This window comes from Schistocerca cancellata, chromosome 4, assembly GCF_023864275.1.
Source record: "Schistocerca cancellata isolate TAMUIC-IGC-003103 chromosome 4, iqSchCanc2.1, whole genome shotgun sequence".
NCBI classification, from domain to species: domain Eukaryota; kingdom Metazoa; phylum Arthropoda; class Insecta; order Orthoptera; family Acrididae; genus Schistocerca; species Schistocerca cancellata.
In genome coordinates this window covers 867,903,426-867,931,326 of record NC_064629.1, presented here as the reverse complement: position 1 = coordinate 867,931,326, position 27,901 = coordinate 867,903,426, and the positions used below count along the sequence as shown (strand labels likewise).

Below are 27,901 nucleotides of genomic sequence, written 5' to 3'. Positions count from 1 at the left end.
AACCACACGTTTGTCTGGCCTCTCAACAGATACCCCTCCGTTGTGGTTGCACCTATGGTACGGCTATCTGTATCGTTGAGGCACGCTAGCCTCCCCACCAACAGCAAGGTCCATGGTTCATGGGGGGGGGGGGGGGGGGGGGGCAAGCAATAGACACAGGACTTATTTTGAATGCAGTGAACACTTCCCCTCCTACGGCATCTAACTTGTGCTTTCGATATATGTTCCCTGCCTTGCTAAATATTTTGGTGCCTTCTACTTCACGTTTCATTCAGCTCTCAGTTCCAAGAATAATTAGAGTATGACAACTTGCCTGTAGGGCACTAAAATCAGGAATTTTGTTACAAATACTTCAATAATTCACTGTTAAAATTTTGACAGTCAAAGTGTCATTACTTAGTACATCATCTCATTTTGCTCTCTGTGTATTGAGTGGCGAGTGTTCATCACAGGGCCTCAAACTAGTGCCTAGCCTAAAAAAAAAAAAACTCATATGCACCCCACAAATACTCTGCTGCCCAAATAACTGCTTCCTTTATGTAGTGTGCCCCTGACCTGTCGAGGGGAATCGTACATTTCTTTGCTCCATAAGTCAGGTCCAAAAATATGTAGCCAAGACAGTCACAACAGAGCCTTTGGTTGAGCCAAAGCAAAGGACCCTGATCAACTCTGGTAGCAATGCTTCAGATTGTGAGCTCTGCTTGCACACCACGAGCAAGGCCAGCAGTCTTCACCACTTCTGCCAGATGTCCATACGAACTGTGGATGGCCTCAGAACCAAAGTGACAGATATCGTTGATGCTGATGTGAGCCCCCCTCCACATCTCTGCTGACCCCCCACCCCCAGCAGCCATACTGAGTTCACATTGGATTTCTTTCCAGCCCTGGATGCTATTTCCCTAAAGGACATAATCACACACCCAGCATTGAAGCTTCTGATAACCAGTAAACACCCCCTCCCCCTCTCCCCCTGCCATGTGCCTGCTCAGTCCCTGTTGAAGGAGTAGCCACCTGTCCACTCACAGGATGAATGAGCAAGTCCACACAGCCAGCCTCCACATTGACTCTCTGCCTCAGGCAACACCACTTACCTTATGGTGAGGATGATGGATCCCTCAGGTTACATATCCTGCAAGGATGCACCAGATTCTCCACCACTGCTACACCCCGAGGCATTAGCCTTGAAGATAGCTGACCACGGCCAAAAGCGTCTTCAACTGTATGCAAACTGTGACCAGCTCCTCCTCTGTGTGCACACAGCATGCACACATCCTGGTACTACCAACTTAAGAATTAACTTTAAATGCATACACATATGATGACATCCATCTTCTTGAATGTTTATGGGATGATTTTTTTGGTTGGTTTCGTAGTACATGTGGATTGAGTCTGGAGTCATAAATGTATTTTAAGAAGACCATTCAATATGATCTCTTTACATGGAGAGTGACTTGAACAGGTTAGCACTTCATCACCATCAAGTAGCACAGCTCACTTTATTTGTGATAGATGTTTGTATACATTAAATCTTGTGCTTTTTCTATTGTTTTATGTGTAGTATGTCCCACTCACTGTCATCAAATTATCTTTCTTTGTTAGAAGATTTTGTTATTGTATGTATTTGAGCACACCTGATTATCTAGGATTTGTTTATTCATTGTGTTAGTTGTATGGGAGTTATCAAAGATTAATGCATTCTCAGTGTGATATCAAGTGATTGACACTGCATTGGTTGTGAAATACTGAACATCCATAGACGGTTTCTACTTCCCTTAGACTCAGATCTATGCCTACATGAAATTTAAAGTAGCCTTAATGTATTGTGTACCAAAACATGTGAAAAGCTTTTTTAAAAATCATGTTTATGCATTGATTTTACCAGAAAGTACTCATTGTTTGATACTTTTTGGAGAAATGAGTAACTGTAATCTTGAGCAGAGTATCATTTGAGTAATTTTAATTGGGTTTTATCTGAACTGATTTGTGATATGTATCATCTTGCAGGTGCAGTTGCATACATCCGACATACCGTGCCATAGACAACTGAAAGCGACCAATATCTCTGTGGTCATGAAAGGTGTACAAGCAGCCTGAAGATGTCACAAAGACCCAAGGAAACTAGTTACGAACAAAGAGAGAGAAACAGAGAACGGATGAGGCGTTATCGTGCAACACGAACTGCAGAGCAGGCAACCATTGACCGCCAGAGACATGCTCAGTATGCTAAAATACGTCGTGAGAACATGTCACCAACTTCCAGGGCACAAATGAGGCAGCGGGCTTGTTTACGGGCCAGGGAAAAGAGGGCTTCATTATCTGATGAAGAAAAAGCTGTATGGCGTGCAAAAAATGCAGAATATCAAAAGCTTAGACGATCGCGATTGTCTGCTGAAGAGAGAGACAGAGTTAGGAGACGCAATGCAGAAAGAACAAGAGCAAAGAGAGCTGTAAATGCTGCACAGCCGTCTGTGGACACTGATTACTCCAACCAGTATGCAAGTATGGTAGTACAGTCAGATCCTGGAAAGAATGATATTTGGGAACAATCTGATTTTATACACCCAAGTTTTGCAATGCCAACTGATGATTTTGACTATTTTCCTTTCAATTTAAAGACTGAAAATCATGACGACTGTGAGGGGAACCAGTTTTGGAACTGTTTTGGCCTTATGAGGCATGTTAATTCTGATGACGTCAGAGTCAGGTGTGAGCCTTTGCCAACAGACCCATTTTATTATTCATATTGAGATGGTTGTATTGGCTGTGCTTAGAGTTCACACCATGTCATTAAAGTTTAATAGACATCGTATACAGTATTGTGTCATTTGTGACAAACAGAACTGGTGGATTTTCTGTGGGTTACATCTAGAACAAAATGATGAAAACTGTTTCCTGTTCAGAGTGAAATATAGTTAATTGTGTTTTCTGTAAATTTTTATACTGCAAATTAAATTAGTGAATTGAATGTGAAACCTGATAATTGCATAACTGTTTTGTGGTGAGAAGGGTGAGCAGTGGTCTTGGTTATCTACACTGTTAGATTGTCGTGTCAACTGAAAGTAAATGTAACAATAGATTTTATGGTTCTGAAGGAAGATTAATGGTGGACTACAGAGGTAAGTCTATAACTGAACTTTTTTTCAAATGGAAGACAAGAAATAAGCCAGTGCTACTCATTAGAAGGGTTTAGTTATACGAAAAATAAGAGCTCTAGAAAAATACAGAATTTATATATTTGATTGTAGTAAATTTTGCAATGTGGCTTCAAACTTTGAGGAATCTTTGTGTGTGGGGTGGTGTTTATATATATGTCTACTTGTGTCTGTGTATGTGCGGATATATATGTGTGTGTGTGTGCGCGCGCGCGAGTGTATACCTGTCCTTTTTTCCCCCTAAGGTAAGTCTTTCCGCTCCCGGGATTGGAATGACTCCTTACCCTCTCCCTTAAAACCCACATCCTTTCGTCTTTCCCTCTCCTTCCCTCTTTCCTGATGAAGCAACGGTTTGTTGCGAAAGCTTGAATTTTGTGTGTATGTTTGTGTTTGTTTGTGTGTCTATCGACCTGCCAGCGCTTTTGTTTGGTAAGTCTCATCATTTTTGTTTGTATATATATAATGTGTAATAATTTAAAACCACAGTTAACTCCTTTTCAGTGTAGGTGAGAATGTTGAGAGTGCTAGTGAATATTACAATGAGTTCTAACACTTTTCTCTCATCAACATTAACTCGATTAACCCATACTGGTTATGAAAGACATGTCTTCTGTAACCTCTGAGTATTTTCATGAATGATTCTGGATTCTATTGATGTTCTAATCTTATCATAAACCATATGTTGTAACAGAAGAGGAATATATTAATCTTACGGGCCACTCAGGCCAAAAAATTTCTAATGTTAGGGAAGAGCAATCTGCCAGTGTAAAAATTGCTAGTATGCATCATATTACCACCAAAGTGACCTAGAATAGTACAGTAGTTAAGACAGTTAAGGAATGAGATTGAGCCCCACACATGGTAGAAGATATACTTTTATTTCACACTAATATGTAGTGTCAGTTGTTGACCCCATTGCAGGTCACAATGATGTTGCAGGCTTGTAGACAGGGCAATGAGCACAGAGCATCAGCTCCTCAGCCACCGTGGAATCATGCTAAAACTAAACTCCATCTTAACAGGCCCCAGAAGGCCCAATGGTACCGACAGAAAGTCGTATCATTCTCAGCCGATTGGCATCAGTGGATGCGGGTATGGACAGGCATGTGGTCAACATGCTGCTGTCCTGGCTGTTATTAGTTTTCGTGACCAGAGCTGCTACTTCTGAGCCAAGTAGGTCCTCAGTTGGTCTCACAACAGCTGAGTGCACTCCACTTGCCAACAGCGCTTGGTAGACAAAGACAGTCACCCATTCAAGTGCTAGCCAAGACCGACAGCACATAATTTCAGTGATTTAGGCGGGAACTGGTATTACCACCACAGCAAGGCCATTGGCACCATGGAATCATACAGACAGTGAAAATAACAACAGGTTTATTTTACAGAAGCTGTAGGCATCATCTTGATGTAGTATGTACCCCAGTGGCATGTGGTGACCCTGGGCAATGGTACGTGCTTGGTTCAGCATGCGGCAGCAGTAGGCGGCCACCAACATGAAGAGTCCAACTGGACAGGTGGCCACATAAGCAGCAATGTCAACACCTCAGCAAGTGTAAACCTGCAAACGCAACCACACAGTGGCAGTAAATTCCAGTGTAAGTCGACCACACCGTTTGGCACAAACACAGTGACCAGCCAGCAACTAGCGGTGGACCTGGTGCAGGAAGCACCCAAACAAAGCTGCAAACCAAGCACCCTCAGTATAGAATGCAGCTCAGTAGCATGCACACACGTCTGTGGTAGCGGACTGCACGTACGCAGGGTGGGGGGTAACTGGCCAAAAGTTAGGTGCAGCTGGCACCTGAGCGTGAGTGGTAAGCTGTGGACACAGGAAGGCACCCTGGTGTCAGGTGATATCAGACTGCAGTAGGCCTCCAGCTGGAAGGCACCAGTTCAGCTCCTGGCAGCATCAGGAATAGACATGGCCTATAGACCAGTGGCTAGCTGAAGGAGCATCTGGTAGTACAGTTGAAACTGGATGACTATCATCAGGTTGACAATGGGCATGACATACATCGTGGATGTGGTACTTAAGGCTGCTGAACATGGCCCTTTTGTGTTGATCATATAGATTCCAGAAGCGGCACAGTGCCAGGATCAAGCACAGTGTAACCCGGTCACTCCTGTGGTGTCCTGTCCATCGTACCATGCTGCATCAATAATGTTCCAATCCCGGCAGCAGGTGGCATGGCTAAATGTGTGGTAACTGGTTTATTCTGGTGCCAAAGTGGAGAATTTCGTCATTTCATCTCAGCCCCATTCCAGGTTCTGGCAGCGAAACACGGTGGCAGCCTTCTAGCTTGACTGGTTACTGGTTACAGATGTCAGTTTAGAAAGATAGTGACGTAACAAATATTTTACATAGGAGAATATACTTTCAAATACAGCATAATAAACTGGAGTATACTAATCTGCTCCCTGTTATTCATGTGTGTGTGTGTCTCAGGACATGTAAGGCCAACAGAAAAACTTGGCAATGTAATTACTGTCCTCTTTATACATCTGCATTATTGGAAATGGTAGGCTGGTATCTCAAAGGTATGAGGACAAATCCTTTGATCATATGTTCTGATGTGGACAAGTGTAATTAGTGACTCTTTCCTTCTGATGCACAGCAATACTGAGTTCTCCATGGAGTTTTGTAGCAGATGACTTTGTGTATGGAGAAGAAATCAGTTTGAATGGCCAGTGTGCTCCCAGGATTCAAATACTTTTAAAATATTTCGTATTCACTTGAAAAATCCATTATAACAAGATTAGAACTCATGACTTTTCCTAAATTTACAGACTGCTCCTCTTGAATACTGGCAAAATGTACCACCACAACCACAATTTTCCAGTTTGCAGAGACTTTTGAGTAATCTCTACAAATCCATGCCACATAGCCAGATTGAAAGAGAGCCTTTAGACAAGTTAAGAAAAAATTAGAAATCTGAGTCAAGGGATTGCACTGCAGTAAAAGCATGTCATTTCTGTAGCTCGTTTTCTGACTATCTGTAACAAACTGAGTTGGCTCAGTGCTCAAGCCACTGAACTCATGTACAGGATGAGTGAGAGTCGGATCCCTGTCCAGCCATCAACATTTAGATATTCCATGTTTTCCCTAAATCACCCCCTGCCCCCCATCCTCTTGTAGCAGATATTCTATAAAAGGTGTAAAATATGTATGATCATAGTTTAAGGCAACATTCCTCATCAGTAGAGGAAGAAAATATGTTATATAGATATGGGTTCATAAACACTTTATTTCCATGTTAGAGCTCAGTTTCTACTTCTCTTCTTAATTACATTAATCATGAGAAACATGTAGAAACAGAACATACCAGCATTACATGAAAAATTTTCTTATGTGTTCAAAATACCCTTTTGGTTAGAATGTACAGAAATTTAAATCTTTAGGCTCACAGCCAGTGTCTGTTGTTCCAATTGAATGAAGGTAATGTTGACACGTAATACACTTCATTGCTTTAGTAGCATCAAGCACATAGTATCAACTGTTTAGGTTGACCTTCCACTGGAACAGTATTGTTCTAACTAGTTGGAGGCCACACATGGTCGACTAATCCCAAGACATGTAGCAGCTTGGGCACATGCGCACTGCTTACGACCAAGTTGGCCATTAAAAGCCAGCCGACAGAGGGATCCCAGTGAAATGTGTTTGGTCAGACATAATCATTGCAAGTGAGCACCTGTTATTGCTTGCTTTTGGATTTGTTTTGTACTTAATTACCAACTATGGATGTAGAGAATCTTATATTGTGAATGAGAGCAGGCCACTGTGAGATACAGAAGACAACATATCACCACTATGAGCTATGGAGCAAACTGCAGTTGAAAGCTGCAGAAGACATGAGTGTGGAAGGTAAGTAGAACCGCTGATCGTAACTTTGCAAAAAACATAATATTGTGCAATCAGATTTATTGAATACATGTCTTGGGACTAATTCATTTTATCCAGGAGATCTTTGAGATTATCTTGTTTCCTCTACCTCTCAACTTCAGATATTTGCCTCACAGTGACTGCTCTTTAACATCACCCTCAAGATTCATGTGATTTAAAGATTGGAATACTCAACAGCAGAGTATTGTGCGTCTGCCTGGCTTAATGGTCTATTTGTGAAAAAGATAGACATATAACTTAACAAATCCATATTTTTTGGCAGTGGGTCAATAAGATTCCTTTCACATACTGATACCAGGCAGAAGTGTGTGCTAGTATGTGTTTACAAGAAGATTGTTGATGATGTCGACCTTTCAGTATTGAATGATGTCTTCCCTGTGGAGAGACAAAGATTAAGATCAAGACGCGCCACTCTTATCACAGCCAGCATTCTAACCAGCAGCATGAATGGAAGTGCTGGTGCCAACAAAACTCTCCTCCACAATTCTTGATACTGTCCTGCATTGAGGAGAGAACCCCCATAGATTTGACTACACTCAAGTAATCTGAACTATGGTGAACCACATCCGAATAGGCCATGGAGACATTATGTACAAGTGGGACAAATCTTCATTACCGTCTTGTGACTGTGGTGCAGAACAGCAGACAGTTGCTCATGTTGTATCAACATATCCTGCACGTGCCTGCAAGGGTTCTTTCAAAGATTTCCTGACAGTGATGAGTGGTGTGATAAACTATACAGAAGACATTGATATTTTCCTATACCTGTCATCATTCGTGTTATATTATGCTGGAGATCTGCATTGATATATAGTAGTTTACTAATGTTTGTGCATTTATAACTGTTCTTTGAATTCAAAACTCTTAACATATGCCATACAATACGTAAATAAGTATTGAATACATGACTTTTTACTGGGAACTAGTACAGTGTACAGTCAATAAACTGGCATTTCTCACCCTAAACCTTCTACCTAAAGTAATGTACTAGTGTTTAGAAACAGTTGCCACTAAACTGCAACAGACAATGGCATATGCTGTGTGACTCTTTCCCAGCGTAGGCATAAATATTGTTAAGACTGTTGGGTTTTGCATCAGATGGTGTTGCTGAAATTATAAAATATTTACAGAGAGCACTTGTGTATCACCTTCTGGCAGGGTTGCCAGATGTCCTGGTTTTCAGGACAGTCTTGGTTTCAGAGTAAAGAAATCGGTATAATGAAAAATGCTTTCTGAGCAGCAGTTTGTCCCGAATTTCAGAGAAATATGCTCTTATTCTTCTCTGTTTCTCTGTCTGCGTCATATTGCAGTTAATTTGTTATTAAAGTGTTTGATTGTTTCAAGTTAACTCAAAATGCCAAAGAGGAAGTTTTTCATGCTAAGGAAAATATTCAGAAGAATGGTTCTTCATAAAACAAGCAAAAAGTGACTATGAAGCAGAATGTGTAATTCATAAGTAGTATGTTTCCATTGCACCAGGGGGGAAGAGCAGATATTCAAGGATCATTTAGCTAGCATAAAGCACAAATCAAATGTGTACTCTGCTAGCATATAAAAAAATGGACAGTTATTATGTTTCAAATTCATTTAAACAGGGCAAACTAGTAACAGAGTTAGCAACATATTTTCATGCCATTAAACACCATATGCCTTTGAAATCAGTGGCTGTACTTCTAGTCTAAGCTCCAAACTTTTTAATGGATCCAAAGCAGCAAAAAAATGTGATGGGCAGAACAAAATCAACAGCAATTGTAAAACCAGTCTTAGCACTCGACACTGTCAAAAGAATACCTGATAATCTTTCAAAGTTCCATTATTTTGTTATAGCTACAGATACTAGTAATTACAAAGCCAAGAAAATATTTCTATTGATTGTTCAGTATTTTATACTGAAAAATGGCATTCAACTGAAATCATTTAAATTAACTTCTCTACCAAATGAAACTGTCTCTGTAAGAAGTATGTTTTGCATCACTGGCTTAGAGGAAAACAAAATTGACATAAGTAAATGCATAGTGTTTTGTGGTGACAATGCCAACACTAATTATGAAGGAATAAAACTAGCTGGTACAATGTTTCCGAAAAATATAAAAGTGAAGTAAACAAAAATCTTGTAGAGTTGAATGCCCTGCACACATATTACAAATGAGGGAAAATTTGTTATTAAACTTTTCAATTAAATTTCCGTATACACAGGAGAAAAGGAGTGTAAAAGAATGTTTTGGGTTTGTTGGCATAGAGTGTCATGCATTGTCACGTATAAAAAAAAAAAAAAGGTGGTTATCTTTGTTGCAGTAGAGTGAGTACTAAAATCTTCCTCTCAAAAGATAATGCACCTTAATTTCTGAAAACTGTGTTTCAGAATCCAGTAAGTGAGCCATAATTATGGTTTTTTCCAATGTCAGATGAGAGTATTTCATAGACAAATACTTAAACTTGAGAAGGCAGCTAACAGTATTATAGAAGTAGTTGTGATTTTGTAAGATGTTGTCATAGCTATGGAACAGTGTAAAGAGGAAAAAATTTGTCCATTGAAAGTGGTACCTGTCTTGCAGAAAACAGAGGTTGCATCAGCTAGGGATATTCAGAAATTTCGTTCTGATATTGAACAGTTTAACGAAACATGCGGATTATTTAAAAAAAACTGGTCAACAAACTTTAAAGACTCTTCCATTTTGATATCGATGTTGCTGGACTCATAGCCAGTTTGGAATGAAGTGACAAGGACAGTAACATTTCTGCAAGATGAAGGATTATCAATAGATGATAGTGCATTGTTTGACGAGTTTTGCTTTCTCAACCAGTTCACTAAATCACAATACAGCAAGAATAGTGATAATTGGTCTAGCAGATCATGTCAGTAGAAATCGACCAATTTCTTTGAATGGTGTGGACACATAGGGTTGCACTGGAAATTACTAAATATTGGAGAATTCACTGTTACTGTTTCAGAACACAGTGCTGATGTGGAAAGAGTGTCCTCTCTCATGAATATTCAGTTGGCTGGGGAATGAAGTAGATTACAAGTATCAACAGTTGAGGCAATAGTAAAATTTGTTTTTAATTATGAAGCAAGCTGTTCTGACACACTTATGATTATGACATTCAATGGCAGGATCTTCTCTCTAAAGCTCAGAAATCTGATAAATACCAAATGCAGAAGAGAGCAGAAAATTTCAAATGAAATTTTGTTAGTTGTTTACAATCAAAACTCTGTATTTCAACGTATTTAAATATTTAATTTTGTGTGTCACAATGCAAAGATGTTAAAAAATGTAACTGGGTGCCTTATTAATGAGAGCATTCAGATAAACGTACATCAGGCAGTTCTTAAACTCTGCACCTGACTTATCAGCTGCAAAGCAAATCGCCTGCTACTTGTATCACACACAGTGAATGAACCTACAATCAACTGATCAAAAGTTGCAATGTAAACAGTGTACCGCTTGAGTGGGCCCACTAATATGAATGCCCTAGTAAGGAAGTGTGATTATTCTGACAATAATGGAATAGTGCCAGTTCTAAAATACACTCTGCTAGGATAATGGTTAACTATCTACACTGTTTCGAAGCAGCTGCATTTGAATCTGTAAAGCTTCATATATCTGTCTAGTTAGGTGTTTTTTTTTATATATATATTTTTTGGGAAAAGAAAAGAATTGGAAAAATTCACAGGCCTATTAGTTCACCAAAAAGTTTTTAATTTGTGCTTCATGAATGTAAGTACTTCTGAGTGCAGTTAACAGGTAAAACAGCAAATGTGCAACTGCACCTTTATATTCAATCTTTTATGCAGCTACATCCTGAACAGTCTTGTAACAGTAATGTGTTGACTCTTCAGCTTTCTTCTCCTCCTCTTCCCCCCTTTTCTTTTCCACAGCTACAACAGTTCCTACTTCTTCCCCCTTGAACCTAGTGTGACTCATTGGCTGAAGGGCAGCTGTTATCTCAGTTACCTACTGTGAGCAGCAAGCTTCATTGGTTCCCAATGTCCCAACTAAAAGGGGCGATTTGCTTGCATCTTACACCTTCTGTAACCTTAAGAGAAGTCTCCCTGTTCCTGCTTCCCAAATTATGTCAATTTTTAAGTCAGTTTAAGAGAAATTATGGCCACCCTACCTTCAGGAGATGATGCTGACTGTCAGTTTTATCATCTGTAAGTGACCAACAGGTGCACCATGGATATATTATGTAGTTTGAGTGTTACCAGTTGATGTGGTAAAGAAGAAATGGCATACTGGAGAAATATTTTTCGTAGAAAATGCATACAAAGGTATACAAAAGAGTGAAGACATGGCACCTCTAGAGAACATCTCATCATGACTACACTTCCAAATTGTATTATTTTTGAATGAAACTGAACACAGAAGACTCCATGGAACATCTCAGTTTTCGAAGAATAAATATCACGCATTGCTGACTTTGAACTACAAAGTGGTTTTGTATTTTATGTATCACAAGAAGGTGAACTTACATCTGGTACATCACATGCATCTTCAGTGAGGAATCCACCATTGCTGAAGGTTCAGTCCAACAGACGCTCCTCAGTCACCAACTTCAATGCTGAGAAGCATGGAAGCACTGCCTAACCTGTCAATCGGAAATGTCGGCAACAGACATGAGTTATGGCAAGTTAAATCTGATGACCCGTTTCTATCAATAGACAAGGAGAAACCCAAATTATTTTCCAGCAATGCTGCATTGAAGGAAGACGGTAATTACATGTTTTTAATGACACTGCTACCATTTTTAAAGAACATAACTACCCACTGGAAACTTGCAGTTTGTCCCAAACAGCAACAAATTCTTCTTGATGAGGATCAATATGCTGTGTCTACCACCATCATATCCTATAGTATATCTCCTCAATCATCAAGCAGTGAATGTTCTGGATACAGACTACCTGTGAGCTCTTTGTTCCATTGAGAGAGACAGTCTATTCCGAGATATAGTGATACAAGCTGACAAATGTCAACTTCATTGATGTAAATGAAACAGTCCCTACACCAACTGTGACCACATACTGTCAGATTTTGTAGAGAACTGTACAGACTCATAAACAAAATGTTTTATCTGTTCCATATGCGAGTACTATGATCTCTCCATCGGTACATATTTTTCGTAAACTGTGTTGTAATACACTTTTGGAATATTATTATAGAACTAACATTGTACAGTATTTTTTCATTTGTGGCCATTAAATGTATGTGCAAGTTATGCCAATATGAAACTCAAACATTCCTCAGGTTGTGTAGTTTCCCTGAAATTCAACTGTTTCATAATCGCAGGCTGAATAGCTGTAAGGATATACCGAAATGTTGCTGTGTTCATCATGTAGTAGCTGAAAAATTTTCCTGTTCCCTATTCAGCCTTCTTCAATTGTGTAGTATAGGGCTGACCTGGAACTTCATTCATTTTAATTTGGTTCTTTGACTCATGAAGAATACATTTGCTAGGAATTACAAATCCCTTTCATTGTCCAATCAAGCAATTCAGTTGCCCCATGACTGACTGTGTCGGAGTTTACTCGGCTGAAGTGGACGAGTTTCAGTAGTCGCCCATAGATGTATGACCTTGTGGGTAACTTGTTAATCAGACGAATATGGCCCCAGTGGACATCCAGGCCATGTTCATCATCAACTGTGCAAGCATGTAGCATCAACTGTTTGGTGTTTTTCATGAACATAGTTTCCAGTACAGTGCAGTGGAAGTGTACTCAAATGTGGAGTTGGCAGTTCCACATTTGTTGTATGGAGTATTAGATGGTAATGGCGGTGGTGATCAACATTTGTATCAGGAGATATTTCCAGAATGGCAGTGCCCTAACAAGATGACATATGAAGTAACTGATCTTTGTTTTAGGGAGTGTGGGATGCTTAAGCCTACTACTTGTGACTCGGGGAGGCATAGAAGAATCAATTGGAGGAGAATTTTTTTCATGCAGTTGCACCAATGCTAGTGTCATTGTAAGACAATTAGATACAGCAAGTAATGTTGATCACATGACTGTGTGGAGGGTGCTACAGGAGAACCTGCCGTATCTGTACCATATGCAGTGAGTGCAGGCACTACCAGCAGCTCATTTTCTTGCAGAGGTATACTTCTGCAGGTCGTTCATTCAACATGTGTCAACCCTCATTTCAATGCATATGTGCTGTTCACAGATGAGGCTTTGTACAAAGTAGATGATGAATGTGTTGAAGAGATGTAGAAACATAGCTCTAACATGAAAATGAAGTGTTTCTGGACCCATGCCCATATAACATAGTTTTTTCCTGTACATTTGAGGGCTGTTTCCTGAAAGTTTGGCCACACCTTTTTCTTTCACCCTATATATGTATGTATGAAGAATATCTAAAGCTGCCAAACAGGATAAAGCAATGAGTTCACTATGCCACAATCAAGCATGTTTGTTCCATTGTTTTGCAGCAGTATGAGCTTTGCAATTCTGTGGAAGAATCTCTGCAGCTTGGTTGTAGTAAAGACAAAATCAGAAACTGTTTTTCAGGTCTTAGTTGATCAACAGAATGCATTTTATAAAATCAGCTCCAATGCTGTAAAGAACTGTCACCTGCAAAAAGCTCCAGACTGTATATCTAACCCTGACCCTTTACATTTATTGCACATTACAATAAACACAATGAGAAAAGCAATAATGAGCATTTCCTCTGAAGCGATAGTCAGTGACTATATCAGCAATAACATCATCAAGAATGTTGCAGATAGCTTAGTATGTCTTGACAGGCATATCTAATTTTTTCTCTTGTGAAAGTGATGTACCCCGCTTGCATTGTACAACTTGTGCTGAAGAATGAAAACTAACAAACAACTTGTGATTAGCAGGTAATCTTACCCACTATTTCCAAAGCCCTGGAACAGCCCTCAGGGGCTCAGAATTCGTTTGCTGGGTACAGGCTCAGCAGTCCCAGGGTTCCTGAGCTGGGGACTGATACGTGCCGCCAGTCCTCTGTCACTGTAAGCTCTGGGCATGTTTCAGCAACCACTGTGCACCGTGACAGTGGAATGTTGTGTCACAGGCAATGGGAACCTTGGCTTGACCACCCAGATTGTGAAGATGATAAAAACCTCAAGCTCAAGGTGTGCTGCATGCCAGTGAGATGCATGGCTGTTGAGGTGGAACAGTAGTTAGTGGGCGATCTCTGGGGAACCTACCACACCTCAGTTGTATAAGTTTTACCTAGGCACATGGGACACTGCCTTGGTGGAAATTTATTTCCCTAGCTGCTCATTGAACCCTCAAAATCTTCTTCTCGTCCTCCAAACAGAATGCGTGAGCTGCTAGTAGGTACCAACGTGCAGTCGCTCAAGAGGCCTCATGTGATGAGCCCTCCAGATTCTGCAGCTGTTAAAGGTAGTTCAGTATTTAGTAACAGAATGCATGCTGCAGGTCAGATTGTATTTTTGATAGTTAAGAGAGGGAACCTCTGAGAAAGTCTCAGCTTCTTACATTCAAAAGTGCTTTGAAGGCATCACAGGGACATTAAAATCAGTCAAGCAGATGTGCAGTGGGATGCTGTTGGTTGAAACCTCTAGTTCCCAACAGGCAATGAACCTGCAGAAAGTGAACAGCCAGAAATATGCCATCGAAGCTCAGCTACGCACCATGTTGAATTTCAGCAAAGGTGATATGACATGCAGGGATCTGATGGACATTTCTAAAGAAGAACTGAAAGCTGAGTGGGCTCAGAAAGGAATTGTTGATGTGCTGAATATCATGAAAAGGCTGGATGGCAGTTTGATCAGACCAGACTTGTTTATACCGATTTTCAACAGCACGAAACTTCCCGAGCATGTCACTGATGATTTCTTTTGCCTCAACATGCGTCCTTACGTTTCCCAACCCAGTGTGGTGTTTTAAATGCTGCCACTTTGGGCACGTGAGTCTTGGATTGTAAAGGAGAAGCCACTTCTGCCAAATGTGATAAGGTCGGCCATGAAGAATTGGTTGTTCATCTCCTCTGAAATTCGTAAACTGCTCTAGGGATCGCCCTGTCTGGAGAATGGACTGCAGTGTCTTCCTTGAAGAAAGGAACATACTGGAGATAAATACAAATAAGCATGTCTCATATGATGAGACCAAAGAGCTCTATCAGACCATGCAGCCCCCAGTGTTTGCTACCTCCTTTGCTTCTGTTCTCAAACAGCTTGTTCAGAAGATAGATGCTTCTACACAAAGGGAGGTTGCTAGTGTCAGCGTTAGTACCTGTGTTTGTTACTTCCTCCCAGAACATGATAAGAGGCCTTGGTTGCCAATGTTGTACAACCTCCCCCCCACTCCCCCCCCCCCCCACCCCCTGCTCCTCCAAAGGTTCAGTCTGGTCCAGCACTGCCACTACCGACTTCACAGTTGTGGCTCTGAAGCACCCCCAGGCAAAACAACATAAATCAGTCAAAGGCAAAGAATAAGCCACTTAAAGAGATGGTACTTAAGCAGTCTAATGATGTCAATGTCCCTCTCAATGAAACGTCTCATGATTCATCTTCAGAGCTGATGGCCCTTAGTGTCAGACTGGGGTACACATCTCAACCGAACATTGAAGCTCTGCCCTCTACAGGTTCCCTTCCCCAGCAGAAATACAGGGTGAAAGTACAGCTGCTGTGATAAATAGGGCCCGTATTTTAATTACCTAAAAACAGTGAAATATGCAAGCATTTATGACCTAAAGCTTACATAAATATGACCTTAAAAATAAAATATGACTTAATAGAAGTTTATTTAAAGCATTCTTGTTTGTTTATTTAATTTTTTATTCGCCATAAACTAATACAAAATTCACTTCTCAAAATATTGTAAGTAGAGTTCTTTATTTCTGTAGGGTTTGTGGCTAATTTGCACCAATTTTTTGAATGTCGGAATGTTTTATTTTCTAAACACAAAGCACAGTGAAAACATCATCTATCGAAACAGTAAAACAATGTTTTTATTTCTACATAGTATTTAAAGCATTTCACATTATTTAATACCGTATGTCGATCTTCAGTACCTGCAAAGTTGCACTTGATCACAAGGTGCATTTTCAGGTTTTCCATTGTCAAAGATCTACAGTTGTCACTGAGGATAGTTTTGTATCTAGAAAAGCTCCTCTCCATTTCACAAGACGTCACTGGAGCGTATCTGAAGACAGCCAGGTCACTGGAGTTCAGCTTTGTTTCAGTATCTTCAAATGTTGTGGCATTCCCTGAAAGACTGTCACTAATTTTGCACAGTGTAGAATATCCAGGATTCCGTTGGAGAACACTTTGCAATTTGGTTTCACTTTGTCAGCCACATGACCACGAGCTCGACCCAACTCACTCTCACTCTGCACATGTTGCACAATACTCAGGGCCTCACATAGCTGAGTGCCAACAGCTTCTAGTCATTTGATGGCTTTTGATATCACTGAAAAATTGGCGTTGATATATGCCAAGTTTCGAGACAATGTATCTGTAAAAACTTCTTTCACAATTTTGATAGCACTTGATGCATCGCTATCAAGCTCACAGAAGATTGTTTTTATTTGGGTGTAGTTGGTGCAGTAATACTCAGCAGCATCAAGCCAAGAACCGCATCATGTAAGAACAGGTTGAGGTGTGAGGGCCGTTGAAAGTGCTTGTTCCTTGAGTTTCTGCACACATAGCGGAGCCTTCACATAGATTTTCTTGCCACAGGAAATTAATTTGTCCACGTCAGGGTAATTTGATCGCACCTCTTTGGCAACTCTGTGCAACGCATGTGCAAGGCAAGTGGTGTACACCATTCTGGGATGGAGAATCTGAAGCCCTTTGGCTGCTTTAGCCATATATGAAACACCATCTGTTACAAGCAGCAAAACGTTGCCTCTCTTTGCACCATCCGGCCACAGTAGCTTCAGAGTTGTCAAACAAAACAGCAATCGTAAAATTGTTTACTCTATCGAGAGCTTCACACGTTAGTAGGAACATATCTCCAGGGCCATCAATTTTTAGAACACCAACAACAACATTTGCAATACATCACACACTAATATCCATAGTTTCATCTATCGACAGCCAGATCTTTTGCTCAGCAATAGTAATTCGTATTTTGTTGAGCGCATCATTGTAGCGTACGGATAAATAGTTCTTTCTCAGTGTAGATTCATCTGAAACTGGATGTGTTGTTTATTTCTCCAAGAACCATCTGAAGTGTGGATTCTTCAGCTTTTCCAATCGGATGTTGCAGGACACCATCATCTCACATAAATCCTTGCAGAATGATTGCATGGTTGACGATTGACCTGTCTTCAAATAACAGCATTTGCCTGCTGTTATTTTCAGCACTTCGTTTCACACAGCTGCTGTGTTTAGCGGTATTACAGTGTTGTTGCACATTAAAGCGCTTTTCTGCACTAACTTTAACTTCACACAGTTTACAAAATAATATTTTCCCATCAGTACTAAAGAACTTCTTTCCAAATTCTCGAACATATCCTCACAACTTCACGCTGTCAGAGCAATTTGCTTTAGGCATGTTGAACAAGGCAAAGGCTGTATTCAAACTGGTTACTGGGAACACCTGTACGACTGCAATGATTATTACGGCAGAAGCCGCCTTTGTTGGCTCTGAGAGCGTATTGTTGACTCTGTGCAACAGTGTTTTATGTTCGCGAAACGACTGTTGTGGTACACCGATTTTTTGCTACAGTGCTGAGAAATAAAGCTGTGTACTAATTTATCTGTTTATCTTTCATAATAGCACGTTAAATATTGTCTCGTGAGAAACATATTCATTTTCTTATTCATGTGTCCCGTAAGATACGAGAAAAATGGTACATGCATTTTTGGCAAAATTTGACGGAAATATGACCTATTATGTTAAAAGTTAGCCGCAGTATGACCTATTACTAAAATTTGTTGAAATATGACTTTATACGCACAATCAAAATATATTTTTTGACACTAAAATGCCTAGATTTGTTTATAAATTGTTCTAAAATTCACCCTATAGTTCAGAAAAAAAATATTACTCATCATTAAAATCCGGGCCCTAGTGATAAATGGCTCTCTTACTAAAGTGGAACATTAATGGGTTCAGGACACATGTGGAAGAACTAGAGGTCCTAGCACAGAAAAACTCCCTGTGCTTGTTTTTGCAGGAAATGCATTTTATAGCATCTGATGTCCCTGTATTATGGGGCTATACCGTTTGTTGCAAGGATTACCTGCTTTGGGAAAGGATCAAGGGAGGGGTTGCTGCCGGCCGGAGTGGCCGAGCGGTTCTAGGTGCTTCAGTCTGTAACCGCCCGGCTGCTACAGTCGCAGGTTCAAATCCTGCCTTGGGCATGGATGTGTGTGATGTCCGTAGGTTAGTTAAGTTTAAGTAGTTCTAAGTTATAGGATACTGATGACCAAAAATGTTGAGTCCCATAGTGCTCAGAGCCATTTGAACCATTTGAGGAGTTGCTGTGTTTGTCAATAACACACACCACTTCTCTGCTCTCTCCTTGGTTACTGATCTACAAGCCATAGTCGTTGCAGTTCATGTGGGTCTGAGTCTCTCACAGACCTTATTGAACAACTCCCCTGCCAGTTTCTCTTACTGGGTTATTTCAATGCCCATAATGCATTATGTGGTTTAAACTATATTTGCCGTAGTGGTCAAGTTTTGGAGAACACCATGATGTCTCAAGAGCTGTGGATCCTCAACACAGCTGGTGTCACTCATTTCTTGGCTACTACTGGGTCATCCTAAGCTGTTGACCTCTCTTTCTGCTCTCCATCCCTTGAAGACTCTGCTCATTGGGAAGTAACTGATGAACTTCATTCCAGTAATCATTTGCCACTGTGGATCTACCTGCTGGATGGAGCATTACTTGGACAGAAGTCGCCGAAATGGATGGTCAGCTGGGCTAACTCGACACTGTTCACCCAGGTTGCTGTGTTTGAACACTGCAACACAGTCCAGGAGTAGGTGGACCACACCCCGTAGTTCCTTGCGTGGTGGGGAAATGGCTACGTACGTAAAAACCAGTATTCCATTTGAGTCCATAGACATATCACGGCACTGCACTGAACAGATATTTGAATGTTGTGCAGGAGCAGTTGAAACTAAACTTCTAATTATTGTTGTTTATAGGTCCCCTGACTCTGACTTCAGAGCATTTCTGCTCAAGCTAGAGAGGGTTCTTGATTCACTTTGTAGGAAGAACCAGAAATTAGTTATATGTGGTGACTTTAATATAAATATTGTATATGATGGAGCAAGAAAAAGAATGTTGGTAGAGCTCCTAAATTCATATGATCTGATGCAGACTGTGTTTTCTCCAACTTGGGTGCAGGGGAACAGTAGCACAGCCATAGGCAATATTTTCATTCTTTCTTCATTACTAGATGGCCATTCTGTCAGTAAAAGCGTGAATGGCCTTACAGACCATGATGCACAAATTTTAACACTAAAAGGCTTTGGTACTCAAAACAAATGTCACATATAATTACAAACGATGTAGGAAAGTTAATCCAACAGCAATAGAGAGTTTTTTAAACCTTGTCAAGGAACAAGAGTGGCAGGATGTTTATAGTGCTGATAGCATAGATGATAAATGTAATGCTTTCATTAACACATTTCTCATGCTCTTTGAGAGTTGCTTTCCATTAGAATGTTTTAAATGGTGTACTGGCAGTAATAGGCAGCCCGGGTGGCTGACTAGTGGGATAAGGATACCATGTAGAACAAAGCGGTAATTATATCAAAATGTTAGAAATAGTCACAATCCAGCTACAGTAGCCCATTACAAACAGTATTGTAAGGTGCTTAAAAATGTTATTAGGAAGGCAAAGAGTATGTGGTATGCAAATAGAATAGCTAATTCACAGGATAAAATTAAAACCATATGGTCAGTTGTGAAGTGCGTGTCTGGTCAGCAGCACAAGGTTGATGATATAACGTCAGTTCATTGTAAAAATATTTCTACTTCTTTTGCTTGTGCCTTATTCTACAGTTTTCACAGGGTCAGCATAGTTACGATCAGATTTGGCATGGTTAATTGAAGGAGTGGCCAGATGCCCTTCCTGCCGCCACCCCGTACCCCCCAGGATGGAATCAGTGTACCCTAGCTGTCTGCGTCTAGTGTAATCCATGAAATAGTGTCAATATATTTCAAATGTCTCCGAGTCGTGTAACTGAGGCAGGACATGGGGACCAGCCCAGTATTCACATAGTAGGATGTGGAAAACCACTTAAAAACCACATCCAGGCTGGCCAGCACACCAGCCCTCGTCATTAGTCCGCCAGGCACATTCGATCTGGGGTCAGCACGACTATCCAAATCCAGGAAGCAGTGCATTAGCACTCTCGGCTAACCTGACAGGTCGTAGTGAAAATATTTCTGTTACTGATAAATCAGATATATGTACCGTATTTAACAAACATTTTCTGAGCATTGCTGGTGAATTAAATAAAAATTTAATTTGTACAGGGACTCATATAACTTTCATGGCAAATGCCTTTCTGAGATTGATGTCTGAAATACTCCTCTGTGATACAGACAAGGGGGAGATTGGGCCAATAATTAAATCACTGAAGACTAAGGACTCTCATAGGTATGATGGAGTGCCTAGCAGAATATTAAAGTACTGTGCTGCACATGTTAGCCCTGTATTTAGCCATATTTGTAATTTTTCCTTTAGGAAGGTTCAGTTTCCTAAAGGATTAAAGTACTCAGTAGTAAAGCCGCTTTATAAAAAGGGAGAAAAGGATAATATAGACAATTTGCAACCAATTTCTATGCCATCAGTGTTTGCTAAAGTTATTGAAAAGTGTGTGTATGTAAGGATAATTGATCATTTTATATCACACAATTTCCTGTCAAATATACAGTTCGGCTTTAGAAGTCGGGATAATCAAAAGGTTTCGACCCCCCAGGGGGCTCGCCACTCTTTAGCAGGTTCATGCTTGGCTACCAGGGGGCCTCAGCCTTTGCAGCGCTTTTTCCCTTCCATGCTGTATTTCTATCCTTTTGCTACTCTTTTTCCCCTCCCTGGGGTAACATGTCTGGGGTATTATTGGGAATGTTCTGCATTCTGTTGCTGACCTGTTAACTGTCTCAGCTGTCTTTTTGGCTCCATTTTCTTTTCTCTGTTTCCCTTCTCCTCTCGTTCCTCCGTTTCGGCATTTGAGGATCCTCTTTTTTTCTTCTTCCTCCCTGTGCATTCCTGAAGGCCAGCCCATGCATCTGACACGTAAAAGATGACTGGGTAACACATAATTCCCAGCCCCGGGTCGACAGGTAGGGTTTGCACATACCACCGGTCCAGGCCAGGCCCAGGGAGGGGTGATTGCCTGAGCTGTAACCTTCCTGACTTACCAGTTGGTCCCTCTGTCAGGTGTTCAGGAGGTGTGACCTGATCACCTAAGGTGGGTTTGCCCTCTTGTGAAGGGGGCCCCCAGTTGGAAGGAGCACATCATCGGAGACACTGGCAATCATGGGTAATTTCCTCGCGATGAGTCAATCATCAATCCGTTTATTATTCAGAAAGGTATTGATGCCATTGCTGACCCTGTGAAATCCTGCTCTCATTTACAGAGTGGCACTTTGCTTTTGGAGAAGGCTTCTGACTCTCAAGCACAACAACTGCTTGCTGCCTCACTTCTCCATGTCTACCTTGTTAGTGTCGAGGCACATAGAACTTCGAATTCTTCGCATGGTGTAATTTACACCAAGCTTCTTGACGGTCTAACTGAGGCTGAAATACACTCATGCCTCTATGATCAGGGTGTCATTACTGTCCATTGTGCAATGAAAAAGGTCGTTTCCTCCTTGGTACCCACCCGCACTCTTTTCCTCACCTTTGATGGGGTGGTACTGCCTTCCAAGATTAAAGCAGGCTATGAAATCACCACAATCCGGCCATACATTCCGAATCTAATGCACTGCTACCAGTGTCATCATTTCAACCACACTCGAACATCTTGTCCACACCCAGCCAAATGCGTAACCTGTGGCAGGGATGCACGCGAGGGCAAATGTCCGGCTCCTTATCCCCACTGTATCAACTGCAATGGTGGCCATACCGCCTCCTCCCAGGATTGTATCTAGATGAGCGGGCTGTTCGAGAGATTCGGGTAAAGGAAAAAGTGCCTTACCCAGTAGCTCGCAAGTTACTAGCTAGTTGCAAACCCTGTGCTCTTCTGTCTGACACCTATAGTTCTGTTCTTGTTACACCTCGCTCCATGGAGGACATGGCTATGATGACATGCAACCTCAAATTTGGCTCTGAGGTTGTGAAGTCACCCAGTGTCAAGGTAGCTTTGCCGACTCCCTGTCCCTCAGAGAAACAAACTGTTAAACTCTCACCTAAAGGGGCGAAGCTACCCGCTACACGACCGGCAGGCAGGAAAGCACAGAAGGAGTATTCCCGAGAAGAATTCCTCCGTCCCTCCAGCCAAACAACACCCAAGTCTTCCTCCAACCAGAAGTGCTCGAAAAAGTCCACTAAAGGCAAACAGTCTTCTCCTTCGCCTACTTGAAGATCCTGCCTGACAGTGTAGCAGCGTGGTCACTTAGCCCAGCTGGCCCCTGTCTCGCTGGTGCACACCACCAACCTGTTTTCGCTGTTGTACTCCACAGACCGACTGCACAAGCACGCCGATGCTCTTGTGGACCCCATGGAGCAGGATTCTTCTGCTTCTGTGCCCTGTAGTAGCAACTCCAGACTGGCTGTCCATCGGTGGCCACCGAGTTGACACCCCTACATCTCTTCCTCCTCATGACTGTCCTCCAATGGAATGTTCACGGCCTTTGGTCCCACAAAGAGGATTTACGGCTGCTTCTGGCATTGCAGCATCCCCTTGTACCCTACCTTCAGGCCCTCAAGACCGCTTTGAGCTTCCACATTAATTACTGATTCGTTTTGACCTTTCCCCTGAAGTCGGCATTCCATCTCATGGGGGTGTCATGCTGCTCATATGGGATGACCTTCATAGTCAACCCATCTCCCTGACTATCCATCTTCAAGATGTTGCAGTTTGCCTTTTCCTTCCCCACCTGACGTTCTCCCTCTGTATCATTTATGTACCCTCCGTCCTTAGATGTCACCAGGGCAGACTTCCTTCAGCTTATTGGGCAGCTACCTCCCCCCTTTTTGCTACTCGGTGACTTTAATGTGCACCATCTCCATTGGGGTTCTCCCAGGACCTGCCAGAGAGGTGCCCTCTTGGCTGACCCTAACCAGCTTAACTCCTTCTTCCTTAACACAGGAGCACCCACTTTCCTTTCTGACACCTCGCACACCTGTTCCCATTTCGACCTATCCTTTAGCACTGTCCAGCTTGCCCATCTTCTTGATTGGTCTGTTCTTTCTGACACCTACTGGAGCGACCATTTGCCGTGTGGTCTCCATCTGCTGACTCTTACCCCATTCACCTGCATGCCCAAATGACAGCTTACCAATGCTGACTGGCAGCTTTACTCCTCTCTGGCGACCTTCGCAGAACAAGATTTCCCTAGCTGTGATGACCAGGTGGACTATCTCACCAACGTTATCCTTTCTGCTGCAGAACGTTGCATTCCTCACACTTCCTCTTTATCACATTGTGTCCCAGTCCCTTGGTCGACTGAGGCATGCCATGACGCAATTCGCACGTGGAGACGTGCTCTCCGCGTTTTTAACAGCCACCCTACACTGCGAAACAGCATTCATTATAAACAGATGTGTGCAAAGTATTGTAGAGTTCTTCGGAATAGCAAAAGAGCTAGTTGGATTTCATTCACTAGTTCTTGTAACAGTTCCACACGTTACTTTGTCATGTGGGCCAACCTCCGATGGCTCTCTGGAACCAAGATCCATTGCCCCATTTCCGGCCTGACAGTAGGTGCCGATGTCATCGTGGATCCCATTGCTATCTCCCAACACCTTGGGCCGCCATTTTGCGGAAGTTTCGAGCTCTTCCCACTATCACCCTGCCTTCATCCATCGGAAATACCCTTCTCTTCTCTGAATCGTGAGTGCTACAATGCCACCTTCACTATGAGGGAGCTAGATCATGCTCTCAGTTCATCTTGGTCCTCTGCCCCAGGGCCAGACGCCATCCACATTCATATGTTGCAGCATCTCTCTGTTGCAGGCAAGTACTTTCTGCTTAAAACATACAACTGCATCTGGGCTGAGGGCACATGTCCTGGACGCTGGTGTGAAGCCACCGTCATAGCCATAACTAAGCCCGGTAAGGACAGAAACCTTCCTTCTAGCTACCGTCCCATCTCTCTTACCGGCTGTGTTTGCTGAGTGATGGAACATATGATTCATGCCCGGCTGGTGTGGTGGCTCGAGTGTCACCATTACTCACAAATGCACAGTGTGGATTTCTCACACGGCGTTCTGAAGTTGACCAACTCGTTAGGTTGTCCACCCATGTCATGAATTTTTTTCTGCGGAAATCCCAGACTATGGCTGTGTTTTTCGATTTGGAGAAGGCCTACGACACCTGCTGGAGAACAAGTATCCTCCGTACTCTTCACACGTGGGGCTTCCGTGGGCGCCTGCCCTGTTTTTCTCAGGCATTTTTACAAGACCGAGTTTTCAAGGTGTGTGTGGGTTCTGCCTTGTCGAACACCTTTATTCAGGAAAATGGTGTGCCTCAGGGTTCCGTCCTGAGCGTCATCCTCTTTGCTATCGCCATTAACCCTATAATGGCCTGTCTCCCGCTGGACATCTCCGGCTCCCTTTTTGTCGATGATTATGCCATCTATTGCAATTCTCCACGGACCTGTCTCACTGAGCAGCGTCTTCATCCCTGTCTTGAACGTTTTCACTCCTGTAGCATCGCCAATGGCTTTCACTTTTCCACTGCCAAAAGCGTCTGTATGAATTTCTGGCTGCGCAAATGGTTTCTCCCACCAACTCTACTTCTTGGGCCTGTTGTCCTGTTTGTTGAAACTACGAAATTCCTGGGGTTCATGCTCGATAGGAAACTCTCTTAGTCCTCCCATGTCTCTTACCTGGCAGCCTGCTGAACGCAGTCCCTCAATGTCCTACGTGTCTTCAATGATACTTCTGAGGGTGCCGATCGAACTACCCTCTTCTGTTTGTACCGCTCCCTTGTCCGTTCGAAACTCGACTATGGGTGCTTTGTTTATGCATCTGCACGCCCATCCGTTTTTACGCTGTCTCCATACTATCCACCATCATGGCATCCGTTTGACCATGGGTGCCTTTTATGCCATCCCGGTTGAGAGTGTGTGCTGAAGCTGCTGAACTACTGCTGTCCTACCACCATGACTTTCTCATCAGCAGGTATGCATGCCGTTTGTCTGCCATGCGTGGCCACCCCTCCTACACCTTCTTCTTTGATGATTCCTTTGATTGTCAGTATAGGGCCCGTCCCTCTTCACTGTTACTTCCTGGTGTCTGCTTTCGCCACTTGCTACGGCGGCTTAACTTCATGCTACCTGCAACTTTCCCAGTAGGTGTGAACCCTTCACCACCGTGGCTTCATGAAGCGGCCTGTGTTAACTGTGGCCTTCATTCGCTTCCTAAGGACACTGCTTCAGCCTCGGTCTATCGGCTTCAGTTTCACAATCTTTGCATGGACCTTAGCGATAGTCCTTTATATAAACGGATGGCTCTCAGACTGACTGTGGGGTCGGGTGTGCCTTCACCATTGGCACCCATGTCTTTCGATATCGGCTCCCGGCACATTCCTCAGTATTTACAGCTGAGCTTTTCACCTTCTATCAGGCCACAGAGTACATCCGGTGACACAGCCTTTCCAATTGTGTCATCTGCTCAGACTCACTCAGCGCCCTCCAAAGTCTTTGTGCGCTGTACAGTGCTCATCCCTTAGTGCTGTGGGTACAGGAAAACTGTCACTTGCTCACTCTTGGTGGAGCCAATGTTATGTTTCTGTGGGTCCCTGGTCATGTCGGTCTGCCAGCAAATGAGGCTGCTGCCAAGGCTGCAGTCCTCGTACCTCACCCCTCGAGTACCTATATTCTCTCCTGTCAGGTGGTGGTGTCCCTTTGGAATCGCCAATGGTCCTCCTTTCACAGGAATAAGCTTCAGGTTATTAAGCCTCTCCCAACGCCTTTGACGACCTCCTCTCGGCCCTCCCGCTGGGAGGAGATTATTTTAACTTGGCTGCGTATTGGGCACTGCCTTTTTAGCCATCGTCATTTGCTCAGTGGCGCTGCCCCACGACTTTGTACGCATTGCACACAAATTTTAACTGTGTGCCACTTCTGCTGGAGTGCCCTTTTTTACCAGTTTATGTTCCAGCTTGGGTTTGCAATCTGATTTATTAGCCATTTTAGCTAATGACACGCGGGCGGTCGACCGTGTTTTACTTTTTATCCACCGAAGCAATATGGCAAATGCTGTTTACTTTTTAGTTCTAGACCTCCATTTTTGTATACTGTTTTTTTTTTAGCCCTTTTCCTCGTGCATTTTTTGAGCTGTCTCCTATTGTCCATTGGTATTGACATGTAGTCATTTCCCTCGTCTCTGTGTTTGTGTTCTATGGTTTTGACTTGGGTGCGTATGACCCCAGTTGTTTTTTGCACCCTAAAACAAAACAAAAAAGGTTTTGAACACAAGGCATATTTTTGATTTAACTAAGGCGTTTGATTGTGTTGATCACAAAATATTGCTCCAGAAGTTGGACCATTACAGAATACAAGGAGTAGCTCACAATTGGTTCACCTCTTACTTTAGAAAAAGACAGCAAAAGGTCGTTATTCACAATGTTGAGAATGGCTGTGATGTGGCATCTGAGTGGGGTACAGTCAAGTGGTTGGTACCCCAGGGATCAGTGTTGGGGCCACCCCTGTTCCTTATTTATATAAACGATGAGCCCTCTAGTATTAGAGGTAACTCTAAAATATTTCTGTTTGCTGATGACACTAGCTGGGTAGTAAAGGATGTTGTGTGCAACATTGACCCAGTTTCAAATAATGCAGTTCATGACCCAAGTTCATAGCCTGTAGAAAATAAGCTAACGCTAAATCACAGTAAGACTCCGTTTTTACAATTTCTGACACACAATTCAGCAAAACCTGATGTTTTAATTTCACAGAATGGGCATGTGATTAGTGAAACTGAACAGTTCAAATTTCAAAGTGTTCAGGTAGATAGTAAACTGTCATGGAAACCCCACGTTCAGGATCTTGTTCAAAGACTTAATGCTGCCATTGTTACTATTCGAACCTTATCTGAAGTGAGTGATCGTTCTACACGAAAATTAGTCTACTTTGTTTATTTTCATTCACTTATGTCGTTTGGTATCATATTTTGGGGTAACTCTTCCCATTCTAAAAGGAAATTTTTGGCTCAGAAACGGGCAGTTCGGGCAATAAATCGTGTAAGTTCACGAACCTCTATTCTATCCCTGTTCACGAGTCTGGGTATTTTGACATTGGCCTCTCAAAATATATATATTCCTTACTGTCATTTCTTGTTAACAATATTAGCTTATTCCCAAGAATAAGCAGCTTTCACTAAGTTAATACTCGGCAGAAATCAAACCTGCATTTGGGTGGGACTTCCTTAACTCTTGTGCAGAAAGTTGTTCAGTACATTGCTGCATCCATTTTCAATAAACTACCGCTCGAATTCAAGAATCTTAGCAGTAACCCGCGCTCTTTCAAATCGAAACTGACATGTAACCATGTGTTTGTGGAGTGTTGATATCTCATTTAGTTTTCGTGATAGGCCTACTGTTGTTTGAATGCAACATGTTGACGTACTAGTGGCGATTTTTGGAATGTGCAATTTTCTATAGCAACGATATAACATAAAATTTTGTGTTAAACGGGGCAAACTTTCACAAAAACGTTTCAGCTTTTAAAATAACTTTATAGGAATGATGCTCTGAGTTGTACGCGATGTTTCAAAT

The 27,901-nt window shown here is 42.2% G+C and overlaps 1 long non-coding RNA gene across 2 annotated transcripts in view; it reads left to right on the top strand.

Moving 5' to 3' along the window:
* LOC126185009 (uncharacterized) overlaps positions 1 to 27,901 on the top strand; it is an 80,582-nt gene that overhangs the window by 39,757 nt on the left and 12,924 nt on the right. The window contains exon 2 of one of the 2 annotated variants that reach the window (XR_007536927.1): positions 2,005 to 3,116. This is a non-coding gene — a long non-coding RNA (uncharacterized LOC126185009). Of the gene's footprint in view, positions 1 to 2,004; positions 3,117 to 27,901 lie in introns of those variants that run through there. The other variant, XR_007536928.1, reaches the window with a different exon arrangement.